This window comes from Rousettus aegyptiacus, unplaced genomic scaffold (genome assembly GCF_014176215.1).
Source record: "Rousettus aegyptiacus isolate mRouAeg1 unplaced genomic scaffold, mRouAeg1.p scaffold_m13_p_14, whole genome shotgun sequence".
NCBI classification, from domain to species: Eukaryota; Metazoa; Chordata; class Mammalia; order Chiroptera; family Pteropodidae; genus Rousettus; species Rousettus aegyptiacus.
Window position 1 is genome coordinate 15,336,388 of NW_023416289.1, and position 22,696 is coordinate 15,359,083.

Here is a 22,696-nt window from a genome sequence, read left to right on the forward strand (position 1 = left end):
CAAGGTTCATCCCTGTTGTAGCATGTGCCAGAGTTCCTTCTTTATGACTGAATAATATTCTGTGATATGTATACACCACTCAGGTTTTAACTGATGAGCTTCAGGCTGGAACTTGGCTTGAGGTTTCCTTTTGTGTTCTAAATGTGAGTCTCGTAGTATAAAGGAGTTGTACAGGTGGCAAACATGCCGGTTTAAAAGTGGATTCCAAAAACCACACCAGTCTCAATGGCCTTCATGTTCATTGAGTTTATCTTCAGTTTTTTCTCCCTGAGAGTTCAGTACAGTCTTCTCTTTGAATCGTGCTACAGGGAAGAAAGGAAGAGATGGACTAAGGATCTGAGTGGGATGCAGGACACCACACCCCAGAGTTTGTTGTAATGATTTCGGTGAGAAGCAAGTCAAGTTACCCTATAGGGAACCTGTTAAAAGGGAGTCAGAGCAAGAGGCCCCCGGGTTCTGCCATCCCACCCGCCCACGGGGATGCGTCTGGTCGTTTTGGCCTGGTCGTCCTTGCACATGAAGAATGCTGCAGCCAGGGCTGGCTGTTTGTATTTTCTCGTCTCGTCTCGTGGCACTCAGACCACACCTTACCTGGGGCCCCGTCGCCAAGGGCGGGTCAGAGCCACACATCTGGTACATTGCTGTCTGGGAGAGAACGGGTGGTGTGCCGGTTCTGCTTTATGGTGGTTCATTGTGCTTGCAAAGCGACTTTTCTACAAAGGAATATTTGTAGAGATGCTGGAGGCAACAGGAAGCTTTTTTAAAGTGAGAAAAATGGAGATGCTGTGAGCCTTGTTTGGAAATCAAGGTTCCGCCCAAAAGTTAAATTTTTTTTAAAAGAGCCTGAACTGGTGTTTCTCTGCTCTTGGCATAATCTGTCAATCTCAATATCTCCCCCTCCCTCCCCCGCGTGCCTGCTCCCTCTCTCACGCATGCTCACACATGTGCCGCATAGGGAAAATGGCCCTTGACCCTTTTGCTCCATCGCAAACGTGGCCCATGCCTGCCAGCTCTCTGGAATCCTTTCAGGCTTGCCTCCCACAACCCCTGCGAGTAACTGAATTTTCATTTTTCATTTTAACCTCAAAAAGTTTGTTCACAAAGCCTAAGGTGCCGGGGAGGCCAAGAAAGCCAGTTCAGAGGCAGACGGAACCATGAGGATTGTAGCAGGAATATAAATGGTATTTTTTTCTTCTCTGAAGAAGCGTTTTAAAGGTTATCAAGTTCCCTTTCAAAGAGAAGGCAGAAATACCGGAAACTACAGTTGTCAAAGTAAAGTTGACTAAAAGTTTAAAGTGGGTCAAGAGGTTTGAGAGAAGACGCTTATTCTCATCATACTGAAAGGGCACAGTCTGAACTTGGCCAGAAAAAAATGAGGTTTTTGGTTCAAACTCCAACCCCCTCCAAGGTCTGGTGACCGTGAGCAAATCATTTAGTCCCTCTAGACTTTGTTTTCAGGGAAACCTGGATTTACCGAGGTGCTGTCACTCTCCAGCTGCGCGACCTTGGGTGTGGTGGTGAGCCACCTCTCAGTGTCCGCATCTCAAAGTGGGGCCGATGAAGCCCCCTCATGTGGGGGTGCTTTTGTGAGGAGAGCTCTCAGCTCACTCAAGGCAGGTGAATGCCCTCCCCAGACACTGCCCATGATGATGACGATAATGATACCTAAATGGCACGTGCTGTAAATCAGAGTGTCCTCCCGGTGCCTTGGCCGTTTTTGAAAGGTGACCGACTCCTAACAAACCCAACTCTGTCTCCGTGAGGTTCCACATTTTGGCTGGGCTCCCTTTGTCAGTGGTGTGCAGGGCTGCACCATTTTGAAACTGAAGAAAACCCCATCTGTTCCGATTTCCTTGAGAGTCTTTATTTACCCAACGTGGGCTGTTACATTTTCTTGTAGCCTGCGCCCTCCTCCTGCATTTCAAGGTAGAAGAGGTAGAAGGGCCATTACGCCTAATGAGAGCTCCTTTCCAGCTCACGCGGCACTCAGAATGTTCACGAGTGTGCTTGAATCTTAACCTTTCCATGCATCTTCGTAATGGCATGTCACCCTTAAAAAATGAGATGTCAGCTCCCCACTGAAAGGAATAGACACTGATTTTCAACCCGAAAACCACCCTTTTAGGCGCCTCATTGAGGCTGAGGATGTTATAAAACACCACGGGGTGGGAAGGCAGGCCGACGCCGCCTGTGGGATGTGCCCCGTCTGCTGGGATCACATTACAAGAGGGGCAAACGCGCAGCAGGGCGGCAGCTCCTCGCTGCATTTCAGCACCGCCCTAGGTTCCTGCATCACGTCGCTACGAAATGCAGTGCTGGCAGCTCTGTGTTTTTGAAGAGGCTTCAATATCACCTCAGTGAATTAATGTTGCCAGGAAAGGCATTTTAAGAATTGATGCATTAGAAATAATTGTCTTCTAGGTGCTCACAAAACTTGATGGATTCATCCTGCTCTTGTCTCGCCATTGCTGTAGGAGTAATCCCGCCACCTCTTTTCATCATCATTCACCATCATGGGACCTTCTCTCGTCCAAATGGAGCCTCTCACCGCTCCCCGAACATTCAGGCTCTTTACCTGAATGGTGAAACCCTACTCATCTTTCAAGACTCAATTCAGAACTCACTTCATCTCTAAACTCTTCCCGGATTTTCTGACATAGGGATGCTCGCTCTCTCCTTCCTCAGACATCATCTAGTACTTTATTTATAATTCTATAGCGGCGCTCCCCACACCGAATGGCACTTAGCTGTTTACATGTCTAGCTCTTCTCTTCGAGTTGTCAGCTCAGGTAGCAGTGGCGGGGGTGGGAGGGAAGGTTTTATTCACCTTTTATCAGTAGCAGCTGCCTAGTATGATTGATATTCATTAGAACGCTGATGAAAAAAAAAAAAAGAATGAAAAAGTGAGTGACAGTTAAGAGATGCTAAAGCCGGTGTAGGATGGGAGGAGCCAGGGGGTAACTATGCTAAAAGATAGAGAAGGGACTTTACCTCCCTCGTGGTGAACCCCCCACGCTCTTTTGAAGGACCGTAGAGTGAAGCCTTGGAAGGGGAGATGCTTGCCCAGGGCTGCGTGTGATCCAAAGCTGGGCCTGTCACTCGTCAAAGCAGCATGGCCTCTGAGGCATTTCCTGCTGGAAGCGAGAGAATGAAGTGGTAGCTACCAAAAGACGTGCCAAAAATATAAGAATAAAGCAGGCTAGTAAAGCAGGCCAGAGATTGCTTTACTTTATGCATCCAACTCCCTCCATTGCGGTGTTGGACTAAGTCCTAAGAACATGTGTGCTTGGCTGGGACTGGAGAGGGCGTCAGCCGTGGCGCCGTGTGTTACTGACTGTGATGGGCTGCCCAGCGGCCTTTCCAGCTCCCACCCCTTTTCCCTGTGGCTCCCCAGCCCTACTCCGCACCCATGGCTCAGAGGGATTATCCACAGTGGCTCAAGACATGCGTGCAGGTCCTGGCTCCTTGCTAAGAGTCGGCACAGGCATGGACATAGGCCACGGTTCTGGCCACTGACACAGGAGGGCTAGTTTTCTCGTAGTTTCCTCACTGTGAAAAGGGACCTAACTGGGATCGCCAAATTTAGCAAATAAAAATATAGGACACTCAGTTAAATCTGAATTTCAGATAAGTGACATCTTTTTCAGATAAATGACATCTAAGTATGTTCCATGTAATATTTGGATGCCCCGTGCAACATTTGTGAACTATCTTCCTCCAGAAACATCTAAGCTCTCAGAGTATTTGCCTGTGACGTGCATGGCCTATGAGCAGAGTGACACACAATCTATTTAATATTCCCAGGGCTCAGACACTTTGGGTAATGACAGTTTTATGTTCACTAAATATGCCTGCTTTGGACCTCCTCCTGTCCTGAAGAGATTTTTGGTCACCAAGAACGTTAGTTTTTTGTTTGTTTTTTTCCTAAGAGCAGTCTCCTCTTTACTCAGCCTCTAATAAAGTTGGTCATGTTAATAGATATCATAGATTTTCTGTGTTACCTGGAGGTAAGGCTGTGAAAAACTCTGAAGCTGTGTAAAAATAGTTTAAAACATCCAGGACAGCAAGCTGGCTTGAAGGGTGGTGGGCGGTCAGTTATTTATTCACTGCCTTGTCTAGAAAATTCACTGCAAAATTATTACTGACCTCATAGGATTGTTGTGAGAATTTTAAAAAGGTGAAACATGCAAAATGGCAGAGCCACTTGGGAAGACAGTTTGGCAATTTCTTAAAAAAAAATAAATAAACATGCTCTTATGACACAATCTAGCAACTGCACACCTTGATATTTACCTGAAGGAGTTGAAAACTTTTATCCACACAAAAACCTGCACTTGGATGTATATAGTAGCTGTATTTGTAATTGCCAAAACTTAGAAACAACCATGATATCTTTCAGTAGATAAATGGGTAAACTGTAGTAGATCCAGACAATGCAATATTACTCAGTGCTAAAGAGAAACGAGCTATGAAGCCATGAAAAGGCCTGGAGGAAACTTAGTGCACGTTGAGTGAAAGAAGCCAATCCAAATAGACTAATACTGTATGATTCTAGTTATATGACATTCTGGAAAAGACGCAACTGGGTACAGTAAAAGATTAGTAGCTACCAGGAGCCGGAGAGGAGTGGGGGTCAATAGGCAGAACAGAGAAGATATTTAGGGCAGTGAAAATTTCCTGTAAGATCCTCTAATGATGAGTACATGTCATTTTACAGTTTTTTTCAAAACCATAGTGTCCAACACCAAGAAGGAACCCTGTTGTAAACTATGAAGTGTGGGTGATTATGATGTTTCAACGTAGGTCCATCGGTTACAACAAATGTTCTGCTCTGGGGTGTGGGGAACGTTGACAGTGGAGGAGGTTAGGCGTGTGTGAGGCCGGGGATATACGCGAGATCTCTGCGCCTGTCTCGATTAGAATTTTAGTGAACCTAAAGCTGCTTGAAAAACTAAAGTCTTTTCTTTAAAGGAGGTGAAACGGGAGTGATGAGGACAGTGATAGGAAAGAGGTGCCGTCTTCCGAATGGTAACTTTCTTCCCCCGTGTGCTGGGCAGTAGCTCTGATGTGCTGTTCCAGACCTCTGCCGCTTTGCTGCGGTGACCCCTCTGGGCCCCTGTCAGGCTGACGGCAATCATGTTTTAAAGAAGGATGAACTGACTTAGAGTCAGGAAGTCTGGATCTTTGCCCAGTTTCCCACTGCTTACTAGACAACAAAGATTGAGGAAACAAATGAAATCCTGGAAATAACAGCTCCTTAAAAGAATGAGTGATGATAATGATGATGGTGGTGGTGACAGTACAGACGCTTGCGTGGTTTTCATCAGTTGTCAAGCTTCTTGGGGGAGATCCGTACTTGATGATGAGACGTGAAGCCGTTTACTTCATTCGGTCAGCAACTCTCTTTGGAGACCCAGTACTGTGCTGGGCACAAGGCTACAGACGTAAATACGACCCAGAGCTTGACCGCGAGAAGTATTGGTCCAGTAGGGCAGATGGCTGATAAACTCACAATGGCAAGACCGTATTAAGAGCTAACCGGATGTGCTGAACTGAGAGGTGGGGGCACAGATGCGAATCATGTGAGTGAGGCTAGGCGAGAAGGGGTCTGCAGGGGTCCCACGGGGCTGGCTTCCTGTGTGTGGTCAGAGTGTCGTAGAAGGGAGCCAGGCTAACAAGAGAAGAAACAGGCATGGAAGTAGCTATCTTTGGGGTTTTCCTAGGCTCTTTGGAATCTTTTATGCTACTCGAGTGATCTCACCAGGATGCTGGCTCATTAGTGCTGTTTTATTAGGTCAAACGTAACTGCTCTGGGTCAGGATTTGGGGACAGTGGTCGCTAAGTCCTTGGACCACCCTTTCTAACAGATTGAATCCAAAACTAGTAGATCTCAAGAGCTTCCTAACAAAGCTTAGGAAAGATTTTGAGAAATATAGATTTTGAAAACCTATTTTCATTCAACCCAGAGTCAAAAATTAAGTTTTTAATAATTCAGCATACTTTGATTGAATCTAAAAAGTTCATCAATACAAAATGGAGGTGTGTTTGCCACATTAACCACACTGATCAGATTATTTCCAGGGAATATCACATGGCATTAAAGTAAAGAGACGGGACACATCCGTGTAGACCTCTATCCTCTGTAATTTATTGAGAGGGGAGTGTATCAACTTAGGTGTCTCAATAACCTCGAGTGAGTGTTCAAAAAGCTTTGCCCAAGAAGCTCAAAGATTCTTGGAAGAAGGTGTCCTACCATGAAAACTTTTCTGGAGGAGAAAATTGGGGCAGTTTAAGGGATCATATTCAAGAAAGTAAGGGTTAAATGACAAGACTAGCTCCTAATTCCTGCATTTAAAGAATTTAGTAATTGTCTTGCTTCAAGTGACTATTTCTGCTTAAAATTAGTCTTTCTAGAATAATTTAGGCATTCCAGAACTTTTCATCGAGAACAAACCATCCCAAATCTTGATGGCTTAAAAAGAAGAAACAAACTCTTATTGGTCTCATGATTCTGTGGGTTGGCTGAGCTGACTCACCTGATCTCTCCCGAGCCCACACATGCCTCTGTCATTAGCTTTTTTTGTTGGCTGGTGACCGGCTCATCTAAAACGGCCACACTCAAGTGTCTTACATTTGACAGAATGTCGACTGGGGTGCCTTGGTTTTTTTCTAAGGTCTTATCTTCTAGCTTTCTAGATTGGGCTTGCTCACAGGGTGATAAGAGCGAGACTAGGGGTGCTGGTATAAATCTAGAAGTTCGACTCCGAATATTTTAAAGTTAGGACGTCTCCTAGACTTCCAAGTAGAAGCATAGAATAGGCCGTTGGATATAGGAATCCAGAGTTCAGGAGCAAGTTCTGAGCTAAAGATACATAGTCCTTGGAAGTCATCTGCAAAGTTATCATTTAAAGCCATGAGACTAGGTGAGCTCAACATGGGCGTGTAAATAGAAAAGAAGTCTAAGGAATAAGTCCTGTGCCTCATGACTCTAGATGTTGGAGAGGTGAGAAATAACAGGTAAAGAGACTGAGAAGAAGGCAATGACCTAGAAGGAAAACTAAGAGACAGCGATATCCTAGAAGCCAAGTTGGAGGGAAAAAAAAGTGTTGGAAGGAGTGGGTCAAATGTTACCAATAGAGCAAATAGAGCAAGAGGATGGGAGAGTGACCATTGCATTTAGCAATGTGAAGGTCGTTGGAGACTTTGACCAAGGTAGGGGTGATAAAAGCCTCAATGGAATGGTTTCAGGAGAGGATGGGAGGAAAGGAGTTGAAAGGAAATAGCTTTTCCTCCAATGTTGTACTTTGAAAATTTTCAAATATGCAGAAAGGTCGAAAGAAGTGCACAGCGGTTACCCATCTACCTCCAGCCAAGATTCTGTAATGAACCTTTGAACAGATTTGCCTTCTCATGTCTGTTCACCTATCCAATCCTATATCCATTTAGCTATCCATCTTTTTTAATGTTAAAGGAATAGAGAAATGAAGTGGAGTTGGAGTGAGGTGGGGGTGAAATAAGGCCCCTCTCCATGTATACGTCGTGCATGTGGGTGTACTTAAGGCAGCTTGTATTTACATGTTGATGAAGATGGTCAAATAGCAAAGGCATGAGTGATGATACTGGAATGATGTCTTTGGGTAGAAAAAGGAGCATAGATTTTGGTACATCGATGGAGGACCTGGCCCTAGGTAGGCTTATCTTTAGTAATGGAAGAGAGGATAGGAAATACGGACAGTCAGATGCATGCCAATATGCATTAAAGATATGGAATGTGATATTAAAGGCTAGCATGAAATCCAGCACCTCCAGTGCTCGCTGTGGACGTGGCTTCTGTTTCCGACTCCCCTGCAAATGGACTGTAAAATGTTGGGAGAACAGCATAGCCAACCTCTCAAGTCTCCTGGGACCTCAGCAGCAAAATGAGCATAATTATGAATATCATATGAACATTACAGGGAGCTGAGGAAATGATGCACTGGGGATGTAGATTTTGTTGGTGTTTTTGTTATCCACACTTACTCAGAAGAACAGCTTTGCCAGCTGTCACAACTCTGTCTCCCATTGTGTCTGGGGACTTTCAGATACTGGATGAACAACCTGGGACTTTACAGATTTTGTTCTCATTAAGGTCCCTTAATGTTTGGCGAATGGACCAACACCCTGGAGGGCAAGGAGCTTAAGGCTGTCTCAGAGGACTTGAGTCCGCTTCACATTTCACCCCGGAGTAGTGCCTGCTCCCTGCACCCAAGGACAGTCCATGGCCTGGGACGATTACTCATTCCCTTTGTCTGCCCTTCTCTTTGTCTTGGGTCAGCAGAGCAGACGCTAAAGCCTGCAATCCATTGTTGTCTGTGCTTGGCTCCTGCTTCTTGTAGCAGGCGTGGCATTTCAGACCAAAGTTCCTTTGTTCCTTCTGCAGCTTTCGAGGCCTCTTTCCTTATGCTTGGAGTTATTTATGTCTGCAAAGAAGGTAGATGGGTGACCTGTCACAAGTCACCACACAGAACAAAAGAAGTCTCACTGAAGAAGTACACTAGGTATATTTAGCACTGCTTAATGAGAATTAGCTATCTTGAATTTATTTTCCTTTACAGTGAGGTTTTAAATTAAAACCCAAATACTCCATGTTTGCACTTAATGTGATGGAGAGGCCGCAGGCCTTGGAATCGAGGTGATTTAGGTTGAAACCTGCATTCCCTTGCCTCGGACAAGATACTGTAGCACTTAGCCTCAGTTTCTTCATCGGTAATCTCAGGATAATCTTTTTCTCATAAGGGGGCTTGAAGGACTGAGAGAAGCCATGTGTGTGAAAACCCAATGCACTGCGTGGAAAATAATAAGATGTATTAATAATTGGCATAATGGATTAATGAGCCCACTACCAGCAATAATGAAAATAATTCAACAATCATAGTTGATATTGAGTGTTTCTTTTGTACTAGACTTGGTGTCCTGTGGTCTTCATAGACTGAATTAACCTAAAAGATAAAAAGGTTAGCAAATTTTGCTTTCTTCTCTGCAGTTAACTCTTCTTGAGAATTTATATATATATATTTATATATTTATATATATATATATACACACATGATTAGCACCCAAACTTAAGTCACCAACCTCTATTTTAGTAAAATCTGCATTTTATTCTATTTAACTTTAAAATTATTTAGTGACTCTCTAGCAGTTTTGACAGGTTAAATACAAGACACCTAGTTAATTTTTAACTTCAGATTAACAAAGAGAAATACTTTAGTGTAAGTGTGTTCTGAGAAATACTAAAAAAAAAAATCATTGTTTATCTGAAATTAAAATATAATTGGAATCCTGTATTTTAATTTGCTAAATGTGGCAACCCTAGACCTAGGAAATACGATATCTGGTGTATGTGTGTGCACGTTCCAAAGGCAACAAAATCGTGAACATAGAGTTCGAGGAGCACGGGAGTGATAAAAGGCCGTGATGTCCTCTTGAGAGAGACCGTTTCCCTAACCCTGGTATCAGTGGAGGGTTAGATTTCACCTTCTCCCCACCCACCCCTCCTCCCACTTCTGAGCTCATCTCCTTCCCAATGACCTTTTCCGTTCTTTAGCCCTCACCTAAGTGAAAATGTATTCTTATTTATCTTATTATATGATCAAGAACGATTTTTGTTTAATTCATTCCTGTATTGTTCTGCCTAGTAGAGGGCTGGCACATAGTAGGTGGTCAGTGAAATTTCATCAAGTCAATGAAGAGCTGGTATGACATGACAATGACACAAGTCATAATGAAGAATGAGAGGCTTTATAGACAGGTGACAAGTTTCGTTGACCACCTCCTGTGTTTCAGACTCTATGCTAGACAGAGGTATACTGGGACAAATGGAACAGATACCGTATCAGGCCATCAGATGGGAAAACATAATGACCGAGAATACATTATTACTTAGTCGGGGGCTAAGGATGAAGACAGGGATTTTGTTTTTATTACTTTATGCCTCAATTTACATATACAATAATGAAATAATTGCACCTACCTCAAAGGATTATGTTGAGAAAATGTATGTCCATATCTTTGTCTCTATCTACAGTTGACCCGTGAGCAGCATGGGTTTGAACCGTGTGGGTTCACTTAAACCTGGATTTTTTTTCAGTAAACACCTGTATTAATTTTGGTCATGGTTGGGCGTCTTTGGATGCAGATAGCTGACTATGCACTGGTCTGCGCAATTTTATAGAGGGGACTGGAGCATCCGAGGATTTGGGTATCTGCAGGGGGTCCTGGAACCAACCTCCTGCAGATACTGAGGGACAACTTAAGTTTGGGGGAGTTAAAAGTTGTACGCAGATTTTTGGCTGTATGGGCATTGGTGCCCCTAACCTCCACATTTTTCACAGGTCAGATATATATCTATTGTGTGTGTGTGAGTGAGGGAGCGTGTGTGTGTGTTTGTGGGAGTGAAGCCAACAGATAAACATGAGATTTCTTAACCAGTTCTTTTCCCTTTCTTTTATGTTAGAAAACTATAGCTGTTTGAGCTTCGTTTTTTACTTTCTCCTCTTTTGTCAGGGGAAGGGCAATGCTTTGATCGGAAAGGTTTACAAAAGCCAGAACGATAACACCTGCTTTTGTTTTTCTTTTTTTCTTTTTTTTTTTAAGATTAAACTTTCCAGACTGCATGCCCTTGATATCGGAAGGACTAGATCACAGGCTCAGGCAGCTGTCACCATGTCCACCTTGCAGAGGGCCCAAAGTCTGACAGTCTTTCCTCCTTTCCCTTGGAGTCCTCATAGTTTCAGTTTAGTAGGAGGGTGATGAGATCTTGCAGATGACTATCGTCTTTTCTGGGACACATGACGTGTGAGTCTGGAGTCGATGAAAACCCTGAAGTTGAATGTCAAGACCCAGGAAATTCGTACCAACATCAGACTCCCTACTACTAGAGAAGGTGCTGTTAACACTCTGGGGGATAGCTAGGGAGTTAATAACATCTTCTAACACGTGCTTTTGTTACTTGGAGCTCATCACTTTTCTAAGGCGTTCAAAGTCATTCACCAGCTACATGTCTTCAATACGAGACTAGGTATGAAATGAAAACCCTGGGGCTATGTAACAGTTAAGTTGAGAATGTAAGTACCAAGGTCACAGAGCATGCAAAGCGAAGACCTGCTTGTGCTCTCCCTGGGTCGTGTGCATCTCGTGTCACGGGGAAGTGCTGGTTCAGCTGTCGAGTGTATGCAATGTGGACACATGCGGGGACATTGATTTTTTTTTGTTGTTTTGTTTCGTTAGGGTTTGTTGGAGTCATTCACTTGTCTTGAGGGTTTGTGCATGTGTGACCAGGGGTGCCTTGACTGCAAGGGAGGACTGGGGAGGGGTCTTTGATAGACACCACAGAAGGATGTGGTCAGTCAGTCATCCAGAGCTGTAGTTCGCTGGCCTCCCCTGTCTCCATCGGAGGGTTTAAATGCTCAATTGTCTAGGCCTTTTAGGAACTTCTGTAGTGAAAACTAGACTTATTAAATTAGCACATTTCTTTTAAACCTAGTCAGTCCAGGTAACAGCTCAGTTTAGCATCATTTTTCTACTTAATGAGAACACCTTTTAGATCTTAGTTTGGTAGTTCTTCATAATCTCAGACAAAATAGCTAGAGATCCAAGATAATAAAAACCAGATTGTTGGGAAGAGAAGCACCAGCCCATGAGTTGAATAGAGAACGACCCCAGCGATACCTCAAACACATGATAAAAGACAGTTTCAGAGGGTTGGAGAGTCTTGTAAGTTCTTAGGTCACAAGACATTCTTAAATGTCAGGCAGAATAAATGGAAAATTAAATCCGTATAAGACTCTATATGGTGAAATTTTAGGAAATTCCAAAAGCTTCTGGGGTGAGGCACAGTGGGGTAGGTGGACCGATGACCTGGGAAAGGCCATGAATCAGGTGACACGGGACTTCTCAGGGTAGCACTGGGTGCAGCAGATGATGAAGCAATGTTTTCTAATGTCAGGTGGACAATTAACTTTGAATCTGGTTGCTATACCCAAAAACGCTTAATTCAAGGTTGGGGGTAAAATCAATAGATTTTCTGATATGCAAAGATTTGGAAAATTTGCCATGTTGCAGATCCCTCAAAAAGAATTATAAGCAATGGGGGAAAATCCAAGGAACAAGTAGAATAAAATAAACAATTGTGAGAAAATAAACCAGAAAAAAACCTTGTTCTTAAATGTGTTGATTTTTAAAAATTATTTTTCTAACTAAAATATTTCAGCAGATTCCAAATGCACTGTGCTGGGGACATATAAAGGAGGCAGATGGAATTTAAGGCATGCTGAGATTCTTGTTATGTGGAGAATAATGATGCTGATTATCTCTAAAATTGTTCAGAATAATCATGTTCAAATATATTTATCAAAAGCATAAGGTAACAATTAGCAAAATAGATCTAGAGTATACACCCCAAAACCGTTTCCCATTCAGGTCAAGGGAAGCAGAACAGAGGACCCTCAAACAATTTAGCAGAAGTCAGAGAAGGAACAAAGGATAATAATGAAATGACAGAGCAGCAAATAGAAAATAACTCATAGTATTATAATCACTAATATGCTTGAGCATAAATAAAGCCGTGTATTAATAATTATAATACTTTCACTTATTAAGACAGTGATTCTCAAATTGAGAGAGAAATTTGCCAGAGAAAACAAAATCAAAATAGTAAAAGAAAATTGATGATGAAGGGGTGTAAATGCTCTCGTAGAGCAGCAAATAGGGTGTATTTCGAGAGTAGGACTAGATACAGATTATGGAGGGCTCTTCAGGGAGTAGAAAGGGCTTGGGAATGAGCAATCATGTAAAGAATTTAGCGACTTAATGAGATTTACGTTGGAGAAAGATTACTGTGGCAGTTGGGGAAGTTTGAAGGGCAGGTCAACCTTGTGGTGGGAGAAAGCTTAGGACATACTCAAGGAATTCATGCATGAAGTGATAAGCTAAACCTGTCCTACCGGTGGGAGTGTAGGAAAGATGTCAGGTAGTATGATTTTAAGAAGAGAAAGTAAGACTTGAAGGCCAAGGGGGAGGAGATGCAAAGTGGTGCTCAGGTTTCTGAAGTGAATGACAGGGTGGCCTCCTTCACCCACATGGGGACACTTACACGGGGGGTGGGGGGGAGATATATGATGAACTTGGGTTTTGGGTGCTCTGGATTGTTCAGTGATAACTGCGTCTCAGGATACAGACTCTGACTTGATGTGTAAATCGCCGCTGTCTCACTGGTGGAGGACGTGATCATGAGTTCATAAACAGCTGGACTTGCCGATAAGAAGTGATATTCTTTAGATTCATCGTGTGAGAAGCTGGAATGTTGACAGGAGTCCTGACTCTCTCCTTTTACATTCAGTAGAGAGGACACTGAATGGAAATAATCACGTCTTCTGAAATCCAGTTAGGAATGTTGAAAACTATACTAAGCAAAGATCAGAGTTCGTTCTCTCTCTCTCTCTCTCTCTCTCTCTCTCTCTCTCTCTCTCTCTCATTCTTGTGCCTGTGCAGTCATGGGAATGGTGTAGGTGAGAAGTGGGTTGTTCTTGATGCCTCTGGTGTTAAATGAAGCACTCACTAATAGTGAAACATTTAGGAGAGCGAAGAACTCCCTGTTACTCTTTGAAAAAAAAAAACAGCCCCTTGGGTGAAATGGCTGCTAATTATTTTCATACCCAGTCATGAGTCGAATGTGATAACTGACTTAGAGATGACAATGCCTTTTCTGAGCTTTCCCCAGCAAAGAACCCACGGCCCATCCCTCACATAAAAATGAGGACACCCACAGTGAGAGTGGGGTGCAGCATGGTCTGCATGAAATTCCCGAGATCACTGATTGGGATAGAAACCCCAAAGGTTTGGGAAGTTGCTCGTTTATGTTCCCTAGGCTGCTGAGAAGTTCCCTAGATTCCTTCTCTTTTTTCAGGCTCAGGAAAACTTCTGGGAAGTACCCGTATTCCAGATCTAGTTACTTCCCAGGTCAAACTTCCCAGAATGGAATGAATAATTTTACTGGGACCTGTTCTAAAGCCTGTCAGGGGGAAATCTGGTTGAAACCCAATGACTCTAGGTCTTTGAAATTCTTTGAAATTCTCTGTACTTTTCTGAAGCTTTAAATCATTTATTAAGAATGCTTTCCTAAGGAGATGAATTCTGAGCCACAACTTGACGGAAGAAGGCATTTTCCAAGAGTGGCATGGCATCAGGTTGTCATTCTTTAAGGGAGAACCGAGCTCATTACCCTCATCTGTGCTTCTACTGCACCATGCAAACACTTCCATTATAATTCTGGGACCCACACTGGATTTATTTGTCTGTATTCCTGATACCTAGCAAAGTGCCTGGTGTATAATAGACCTTTGGTAGATTCTTGTGGCATAAAGGAATGCAAAGAATGCAGCAGAAAAGGTAGAAAAAACAGCTTTTATCCAAAATATCTATCAGACTCATAATATTATTTTTATTATAAATTTTATGCTTTAAAAATTAAGATCCATATCTGAAAGAACTCAGAATTTGGACTCTCTTGGGTAGAGTTAAACAAGATTCAAATAACAAGTTAATGAGTGTGGATGAAAGAATGGATACAGTTGCCTTCGGTGATAACTGACTGTCACTGCGGAAGTAGGAAGGGACGAAGATCCAGGCAGTAGAACAGTGGCCCAAATTCTGTCTCTATTTTCTTTGAGAAATAAAGGTTTTCCCAATGGATCCAGTGTCTAGTGGGCCAGAGGGATGGGTCCTCTTGAGAGTCTTTCATGAGGAATATGAATGCCCTGAAAATTTGAACCCCAAAGAAAGAAAGTCGGGCACAGTAGTCTCTTTCAGTGTGAATGGCTTGAAATCAGAAGGCAAGGCATTTAGGAGAGAGCCGATGTTGGGTCTCATCTTGGGTCCAAGGGAAGAAGGAAATCATAGCTTCTCAGTAATATGCGGTAAGCCCGGGGCTACCCTGTTCTGTGTAAGCCCCCGCCTCCTCAACCAATCCCTTTATCTTTACTGTAGCAAAAGGTGGGCTTGCTGGCCCTGTGACCTCTGGTGACTTGGGACCAGACAGAGCAGCTGATGAGGAGGAGGATGGGGCCAACATGTATTGAGCTTTCACTCTGTTGTAGTTACTGCCCTAAGCACTTTCTATGCATAAGACAGGACCAGAATTTTACCTACAAAGCATTCGAAGGAGGGAGGCGCGGTTACAGTATCCCCTTTGACAGGTGAGGGCACCAACACTTACAGAGGTTCACTCGTGTGCTGAAGCAGAGGGTGGAGCTTTCTCTAGCAGCTCACTAGACCAAGGGCCCTGAGATGAGGACCGGGGGCTGGCGGTGGGGCAGTCAGCATAGCACTGAGGCTGAGCGCAAGAACCGTCTGGGTCGAATGGGTGGGGGCTCAGGAGAAACATGGAAGCCAGGGGCCGACAGCAGAGCTGCCTACAAAACTTGTAGCAGCGTGTTTCTGGAAAGCTATGAAGCCCATTGAAAGACCCTGCAACGGAATGGATGACTTCGCTGTGAAAGCTCCACTTCAGGTGGAGAATGCTGCTTTTTGGGTTTCATGGAAGCCGTTGTCGACTGGAGTCGGGGCTTTGGAGGCAGCAAGGAGAAGCGTGTTGTGTGATGGACTCAAACATTCGTAATCAGGAAGACTAAACTTTATATCCCGGCTTGACCTTCTACTAGCTATTTGCCCTTGGATAAGTAACTATTGTTGCTGGACCTCTCTTTGCACATTTTTAGGGTGGAGACCATAACACTGACATGATGGGAGCTCACATAGGTAAAATGTCCAGTGTTCGCCTCACCATGGACGCAATCTCCTTGGGACAGAGCATAAAAAAGAGCATGGTGCGCACCTCAGTGGAGGCAGGGGACTCTCTTCAGGAGCGTGTGATTGACACCTTTGGCTCCACCCAGGACTCTCTGGGAGGGAAAGGGCAGGATTGTGGGACTTGTGCAGTTTTAACTTTGTGCACAACAGGCAGAAATGCTCTGCCGAAGGGTTGTGGCAGACTTGTCATCCCGCAGGCCAGCCGGCCCTGCGACGCCCAGGTTCTCTTCAAATTGGAAAGTAAAATACAAGGAACCACGTTAAACACTTAGTTGTTAAACACTCAATCTCCGTGCATGGGAAAGGATGTGGCACACCAGACCAGTCCCTGGGGAAAAGGAGGGAGTCGCTGGCCCTTCGCTGGGTCAGAGCCCAGCCGTGCTGTGTGTGCTTCACAGCTGCTGCCACTGGGAGAAGCAATTTGTCAACTTTATACCTAGTTCTGCTTTATGGTCTGGTGACTTAATAGGATTCGACCTTCCCCGGATTCCATTTCAGTTGGGTCAGACTCTGCACTTCAAATTAAAACTTGAACTCTGAGATAGGGGATGAGCTGGTGAGGTGTGTGGGCCGTCACCGCAGGAGGGCTGAAGCTTCCGACGTGCTCCGAGCCAGCAGGATCGATACCTGTGTTCACGTGACTACCCAGCCTGGGCCTCAGACTTCTCATGATGCCGTGGCCATCCTGCCGTCCTCCAGGCTCTGCGGTCGTCCCCAGGGCGCTGGGAGTCTGCCCATCTGCCTAACCGCTGAGAGGAAGCCTCAGTGTTCATGCAGCAGTGGAACAGAAGTCCAAGGTGGGCAGGGATGTTGTCACTGCAAAGGGTTCCTGAGACGACACTGTTCACTTGGTCATTTAGTATCACTGTGTGTCTGCCAAAGACTTTGGCAGACAGAGAAGAGGACAGAAGAATTTCAACCAGGCCATGCTGTCAAGGAACTTGCGACTCGAATGAGAGCTAGTCAAGGGCGTACATGACTAATGTAAGACAGAGAGCGATTGGGCTGAGGAGGTGGCCTGCTGTACGACAAGATGGGAGAGAAAGCTGTGGGGTCTTGGAAGATAGGTGGGAATATTGAAGGCTTTATAATGGGGGTACCATTTGAACTGAGCTTTTGAAGAAGATAAGGAACTGGAGAAGCAGGCATTGGATGGGGGAAGGTCAGTCTGAGGGAAGGGAGAGGCGTGGGCAAGGGTGCAGGGGTCTGGCAGCATGCCATGGGCAGGGAACACAGTGCTCCAGTGTGTCTCAGTCCTAATGATGCGTATGTGGCCAATAGTAAAAGCTGAGACTCTGGAAGATTACTATGGGCCACTGTTTTAAGTTCTTTGTATATAAGATATATCTATATCTGGGCACCAATTTGAAGGGAAACAAATTCTTCTTACTAAATCTTCACATCCTTTTGAGTTGTCACTATCCCCATTTTATGGATGATGAAGCTGAGGCCAAAAGAATCCAATGTGTAAATAACTTGTCTTATCACACAGCTGAAATGGAACAGAGCTAGGCTTTGAGCCTGGTAGTTTGGGTCCAGAATCTGTGCTTGCACCCTCTGTTGTTCTAATGTCTATAAAGCAGGGGTCTCCAATCCCTGGACTGTGGACCAGTACCAGTCTGTGGCCTGTTAGGAACTGGGCTGCACAGCAGGAGGTGAGCGGCAGGCGAGAGAGCGAAGCTCCATCTGTATTTGCAGCCGCTCCCCAGCGCTAGCATCACCGCCTCAGCTCCACCTCAGATCATCAGACGTTAGATTCTCATTGGAGCACCAGTCCCTAGTGCCAGAAAGGATGGGGACCACTGCTATAAAAGTTAGATTTGTAGGGTCACTTGCAGCTTGCTATCCAGGACAGGTATCAAAGGGGTGAGGCGGTGAGGAAGTGGAGAAGGAAGGGCGATATCTCCCAGAAACGACTCCGTCCATGAATGGGGCCCCACAGGACCAGTTTCTGGACAGTCTGCTAATGCAGTGGGACAGTCGGTCTGGAGGATGAGAGGGTGGAGGTGGCCCCTGTTGCCTTGTCAGCTCTGTACCCTCTGAATCCTCATCATGAGCCTTTGTGGCCAACTCTTCGAGTCTTGAGCTCTTTCTGTGCACCGTCTTCCTCTTGCTGCTACTGTCATGTGGTTGATGGCTTTTGGCTTTTCTCTAAAGGAATCTCTAAGACCCAGCTCAGGAGAGACCATTGTGGAGCATGAGTAAAGGCTGGAAGGGGATGGCGGGGGACGAGTGTCCTGAGTGGTCCTGAAGGCCCACCCCTAAGGGTTGACCTCCAAAGGGCAGAAGGTCATTTTGTCATGTGGGTTTAGGACAACAGGCTCCAGCCAGGGGTTTGGCATCTACCCTTGACCACGTCAGTAGGTTTTCATCTCAACCAAGAGCCGTTAAAAGGAAATAATATGAGCTTCTGGTGAAAAATGGCTCGGTCAACTTCTGGGACACTATCCTTCAGAAATAAAGTGGAAAGATTTTATTATAAATGTTTATTGTACCATTGCATTCATGAAAAAAAAAAACCTGGAAAAAACTAGAATGCCATCAATTCATCAACAGGGAATGATTGAATAAATGGAGGTGTTTTGTGCGTCTGCTCTGTAAGCACATCGTGGAGCTACTTAATGAATGAGAAAGATCAGTGAGCATTAATGTGGACAGGTGTCCAAGGAAACGCTGTCTGTCAATGCAGTAAACAGCTGCAGGATAATGTGCGTTAGTTACCAAGGGAGCCTTTGACCTTGCGGGCATCGGGAACACTCACCTTTTATCCTGCGACTCGTTCTCTTGTGCCCAGGCTCTGAGAGGGCAGACATCGGGCTGTGGTGCCCGAGTGGTGCGACTTCCGGGGCACCTTACGGAGGTGAACCCAGCCCTAGGATGGAGACGCCACTAAAAGTCCAGAGACCAAGGTGGATCTGTGTCGAGCGGCCTGATTTTCCCTTATGTGATCCTCTGAGTTAATTTCCCTTTGTTATCCTGCAAGTCCTTAATGAGTCCCAGTTGAAGTTTCCAGCTCTGTCTGTTTCAGTCCTGCCACAGAGAATTAAGGGGAGGGTCCTGTGTCCACCTTTGGACCATGGAGTTTACTGGGGGAAACAGCGCCCCCCTGAGACGAGTGTGGAGTTGCCAGCGGGAGTAGGCAAGAATTAGAAGGTGGAGATCAGGACCTCAGGTTTCATTCTATGAGGTCCAGCTGCTCCTGCTCATCTACCCTTGACCATCTACCCCCTTTCAACCTTAGAAGAAGGTTCTCCATACACCTACGACGTGATGGCGTTTGATGAAAGGGTTCTGGTTGTTTACCATCTTTAGGTCCGAATCCATCGGCCTTTCTAGGTGAGGAGAAAAGACTTTAAGGGGTTGTCTCATCCTGTTCACAGTAGCTACCTTGTTGCCCCTATTTGGAGGATGCATTGGTGAGATTTCAGGGGTTTCTTCACACCCTGTGTATGACTGTTTTGTGGCAGGAAGAAACATCACCATTAACACAGAGAGGGGCCAGTGTATGCCTCACACACCCCGTCTTTGTATACGCACACGACCATGCAGAATGGCGGTCAGCCCCAGCAGGCACCTCCACATTGTCGGGAAGTGGCTTCGTTACAGAGCAAGATCAATGGGATTGATCTGCAGATGGGCTATCAGATTGCTAGGGCTTGGGATCAGAAGGAACTGGCTGAGACTTTGAGACTTCCTGGTAACTCTGGATCTAAATCCAGTTAGGATCTTCCCAGAGCCTTTAATTTTTTCCCTTCTCCTATGAAAAACACACTGTGGATTATACAGTTCATTTGAAGCCTATTGCTCCACGAAACCCCTTTGAGCGTCTCCTCCCTGGCTCTCAGCTTCAGTAAGGACACTATGCCTGAGAATGGGAACTGGTTTTGGTCTGAAATCATACAGGTTGTTTCTGGCAGAGCCAGGCTTCCTGGCCAGTCATGACATACATCTTCCCCGGTTGAATATAAATACAATGATTGAATGTCTACCAAGTGCCGGGCACCATACTTTGCCCCAGAGAAACAAAGATGGGAATTAAGGATTCTTTGCTGGCAGCACAGTGTACTGAAGGAGACTCCATGACGAGACAGTTTATGCACCAGAACATAAACCTCGTGAAGGAAGGTGTTCGGTTTCTCTGGTCCATTGCTGTATCCCTACAGCTAGACGCAGTGCTTAGTACATAGCGGGTGAAGCACACATATTTGCGGAGTGAATGATGAGTAGAGGCTTGTACCAGATGCTATGTTCTCGTCACATTCTAAAGTGATTCATCCTACTGAAAAGGTCACAGGGATTCAGAGAAAGCTCAAGAAAGGGTCATTTGAGATGGATTTTGGAGGGCGAGAAGAAATTCACAAGGAAACATAGGAGCAAATTCTAGGTAGAGGAAACGGCACCACCAAGCACTACCAGGGGTGTGGAGCTTGCATTCCTGCCAAGGTCCTGAGACCGGATGTTCTTTGCCCTCTGTGTAGTGAGAGCCCACCTGTGAGTAGACTTAAAGACCACAGCTGTAGTCAGAGACCAAGGACTTGATCCTAAAAAGTGTCTCAGCCTTGCAGAGGAGACTTTATTTTTTGGAAATGGGTGCCAAAAGGAGACTTCTATCTATAGTTTAGCACTTCTGACCTGCAGAGAAGGGTACAAAAGAAAATCCTTGCTGGTGATGATCATGTTTGCCTTCCCCAAGACTGTGAATGTTCCAGATGAGATCGTCAAACGGAGTGAAGACTAAAATGTCTCATCGCACGTGTAGCAGATGTAGTCTGCTCTGGTGCCTCTGGTCCAATCTGGTCCCTTGGAATCCAGACAGTGCCCACATTCCTGTCGTGTTTGCAGGAGGCTTAGCAAGCTCACTCCCATTAAACACCAGATTTCAGGGAAGGGCTGGAGGAGAGGTGTGAGATGTGGGAACAAATGATCTTTGCAGAAAGTGCAGGAGAAGAGTATGTCGCAGATGGGAAAGGGAGGCAAATATTCTTAAAAAGTTAAGTAGCTTTGTTTGGGGTAGGCCTGACTGCTGGAGGTGGGGGCATCAGCACTGGCGTTCCATGGGCTTAGACTTGTTTAGACTTTGTCACTTAATAGCTAGGTGACCAGGGGCTTTGCTTAACCTTTCTGAACCTCAGATCTTTCATCTGAAAAATGTGGATAGCAGAATGACCACTGTACAGGGTCACTGTGAAAAGGAAATGAGATGTTCATGGAAATGCTAGCTGATAGGTTTTGCTCCTGCCTCCTTTTTCTGATTCCTCCAAGAATGGGGCTTCACCTCACAGGGCATTCAGAGAGGGAGAGCTGGTATTCTTTGTTCTCAAGGGAGCTGATGTCCATGGGATGTAACTGACTGCAGCATGAGGTGGGCAACAGCCAAGGTGTGAGGAGGGTCTAGATGCAGGGCAAGTGGTGCTCGGGGGAGGGCGTGGTGAGCCTTCCACTGGTGCACAGGAGGAGTGGGGCAGAACAGAAGACCTTAAGGTATTTCGGGATTGAGATGGGTTGAGAAAGAGGGGGAACAGTAAACCATAAAACCTCAGAGGCCCTAGGGACAGTTTTGGAGACCCTAGAGTCCTGATATAAGAGATACAGACTTTATTGAGTCCAGAAAACTCCCAGCCAAAAAGAAGAAAAAGAGGAAAAGAGACTCTCCTTCTCCTCCTGTCTTTTCTTCTTTCAGCTTTGGAACTTAACACCTTTCTCGGTACCAATGGGTTAGGTCCTCAGCCTGTAAATCCTTCAGTGCTGGGTCTTCACTGCAGGAAGAGGGTAGACTGCAAGGAAGTGGAGCACATCCTTCTTCCCTCCATCACTTTCTCCTCCATAGCAATGGAAAGGTCCCGCCCTGCCCACTGCTGGTCATACACACCCTGGGATGGGCCACCTGTGTCCCAGCATCTGCACACAGGGAGCAGGTACCGCCATTCCCCACGTCCCCTGAAGGCAGTTTCTCTTCTGCCCCATACCGGGGGTCTGGCCGATGTTGTTGATCAGAACTTCCCTTCCGGAAGCCTGGGCCAGATTCCCAGGGGAACCCAGTGCTGACATTTAATTTAAAAGCCAAGATGCTACTTGGTAAAAGTTTGCTATGTCCTATCTCAGTTCTTCCTGTAGACCAAAGTCCTTCCAAAGTAAACAGGAGTATTTCTGAGAGTTCGAAATACTCCTCTGATGACTTTCTTCAGTGGGGACACACAGTGAGACGGCATGCTACCTGTATGAACGAGTATCAGGATGAAGTTCCAATGGTGCTATTACAGATGGGAAAAGCAAGGGTCAGCTAAGGCAACAGACTCATTTATTTAACAAATGTTTATTTTTAAGTGCGTCCAGTGTGGATGTTGTGAGTTCAAAGGGGAAAGAGGCTCACAGCAGTAAAGGTGATTTTTATTAATTTTTATTTTTCAATTATAGTTGACATTAAATATTTGCTTTAGTTTCATGTAAACAGCATACCGATTAAACATTTATATAATTTACAAAATGGTCCCCCAGTAGTGTGGTATCCACACTCTACATAATTATTACAATATTGACTCTATTCCCTATGCTGTACTTCGCATCCCCATGACCGTCTTGTAACTACCACCTTGTACTTCTTAACCCCTTCACCTTTTTCACCCAGCCCCCCTAATCTGGCAACCATCAATTTGTTCTCTGTATCTATGAGTCTATTTCTGTTTTGTTTGTATATTTTGTTCTTTAGATTCCGTATATAAGTGAAATCATATGGTATTTGTCTTTGTCTTAATACTCTCTAGGTCCATTCATGTTGTTGAAGATGGTAAGATGTTCTCTTTCATGGCTAAGTAATATTCCATCGTATTTATATATCACCTCTTCTTTATCC

At 45.0% G+C, this 22,696-nt stretch overlaps 1 long non-coding RNA gene across 4 annotated transcripts in view; it reads left to right on the forward strand.

The window, feature by feature from the left end:
- The window catches only part of LOC107519736, a 399,180-nt gene that overhangs the window by 348,059 nt on the left and 28,425 nt on the right, over nucleotides 1–22,696 (forward strand). The gene's annotated exons all lie outside the window — the stretch shown is intronic.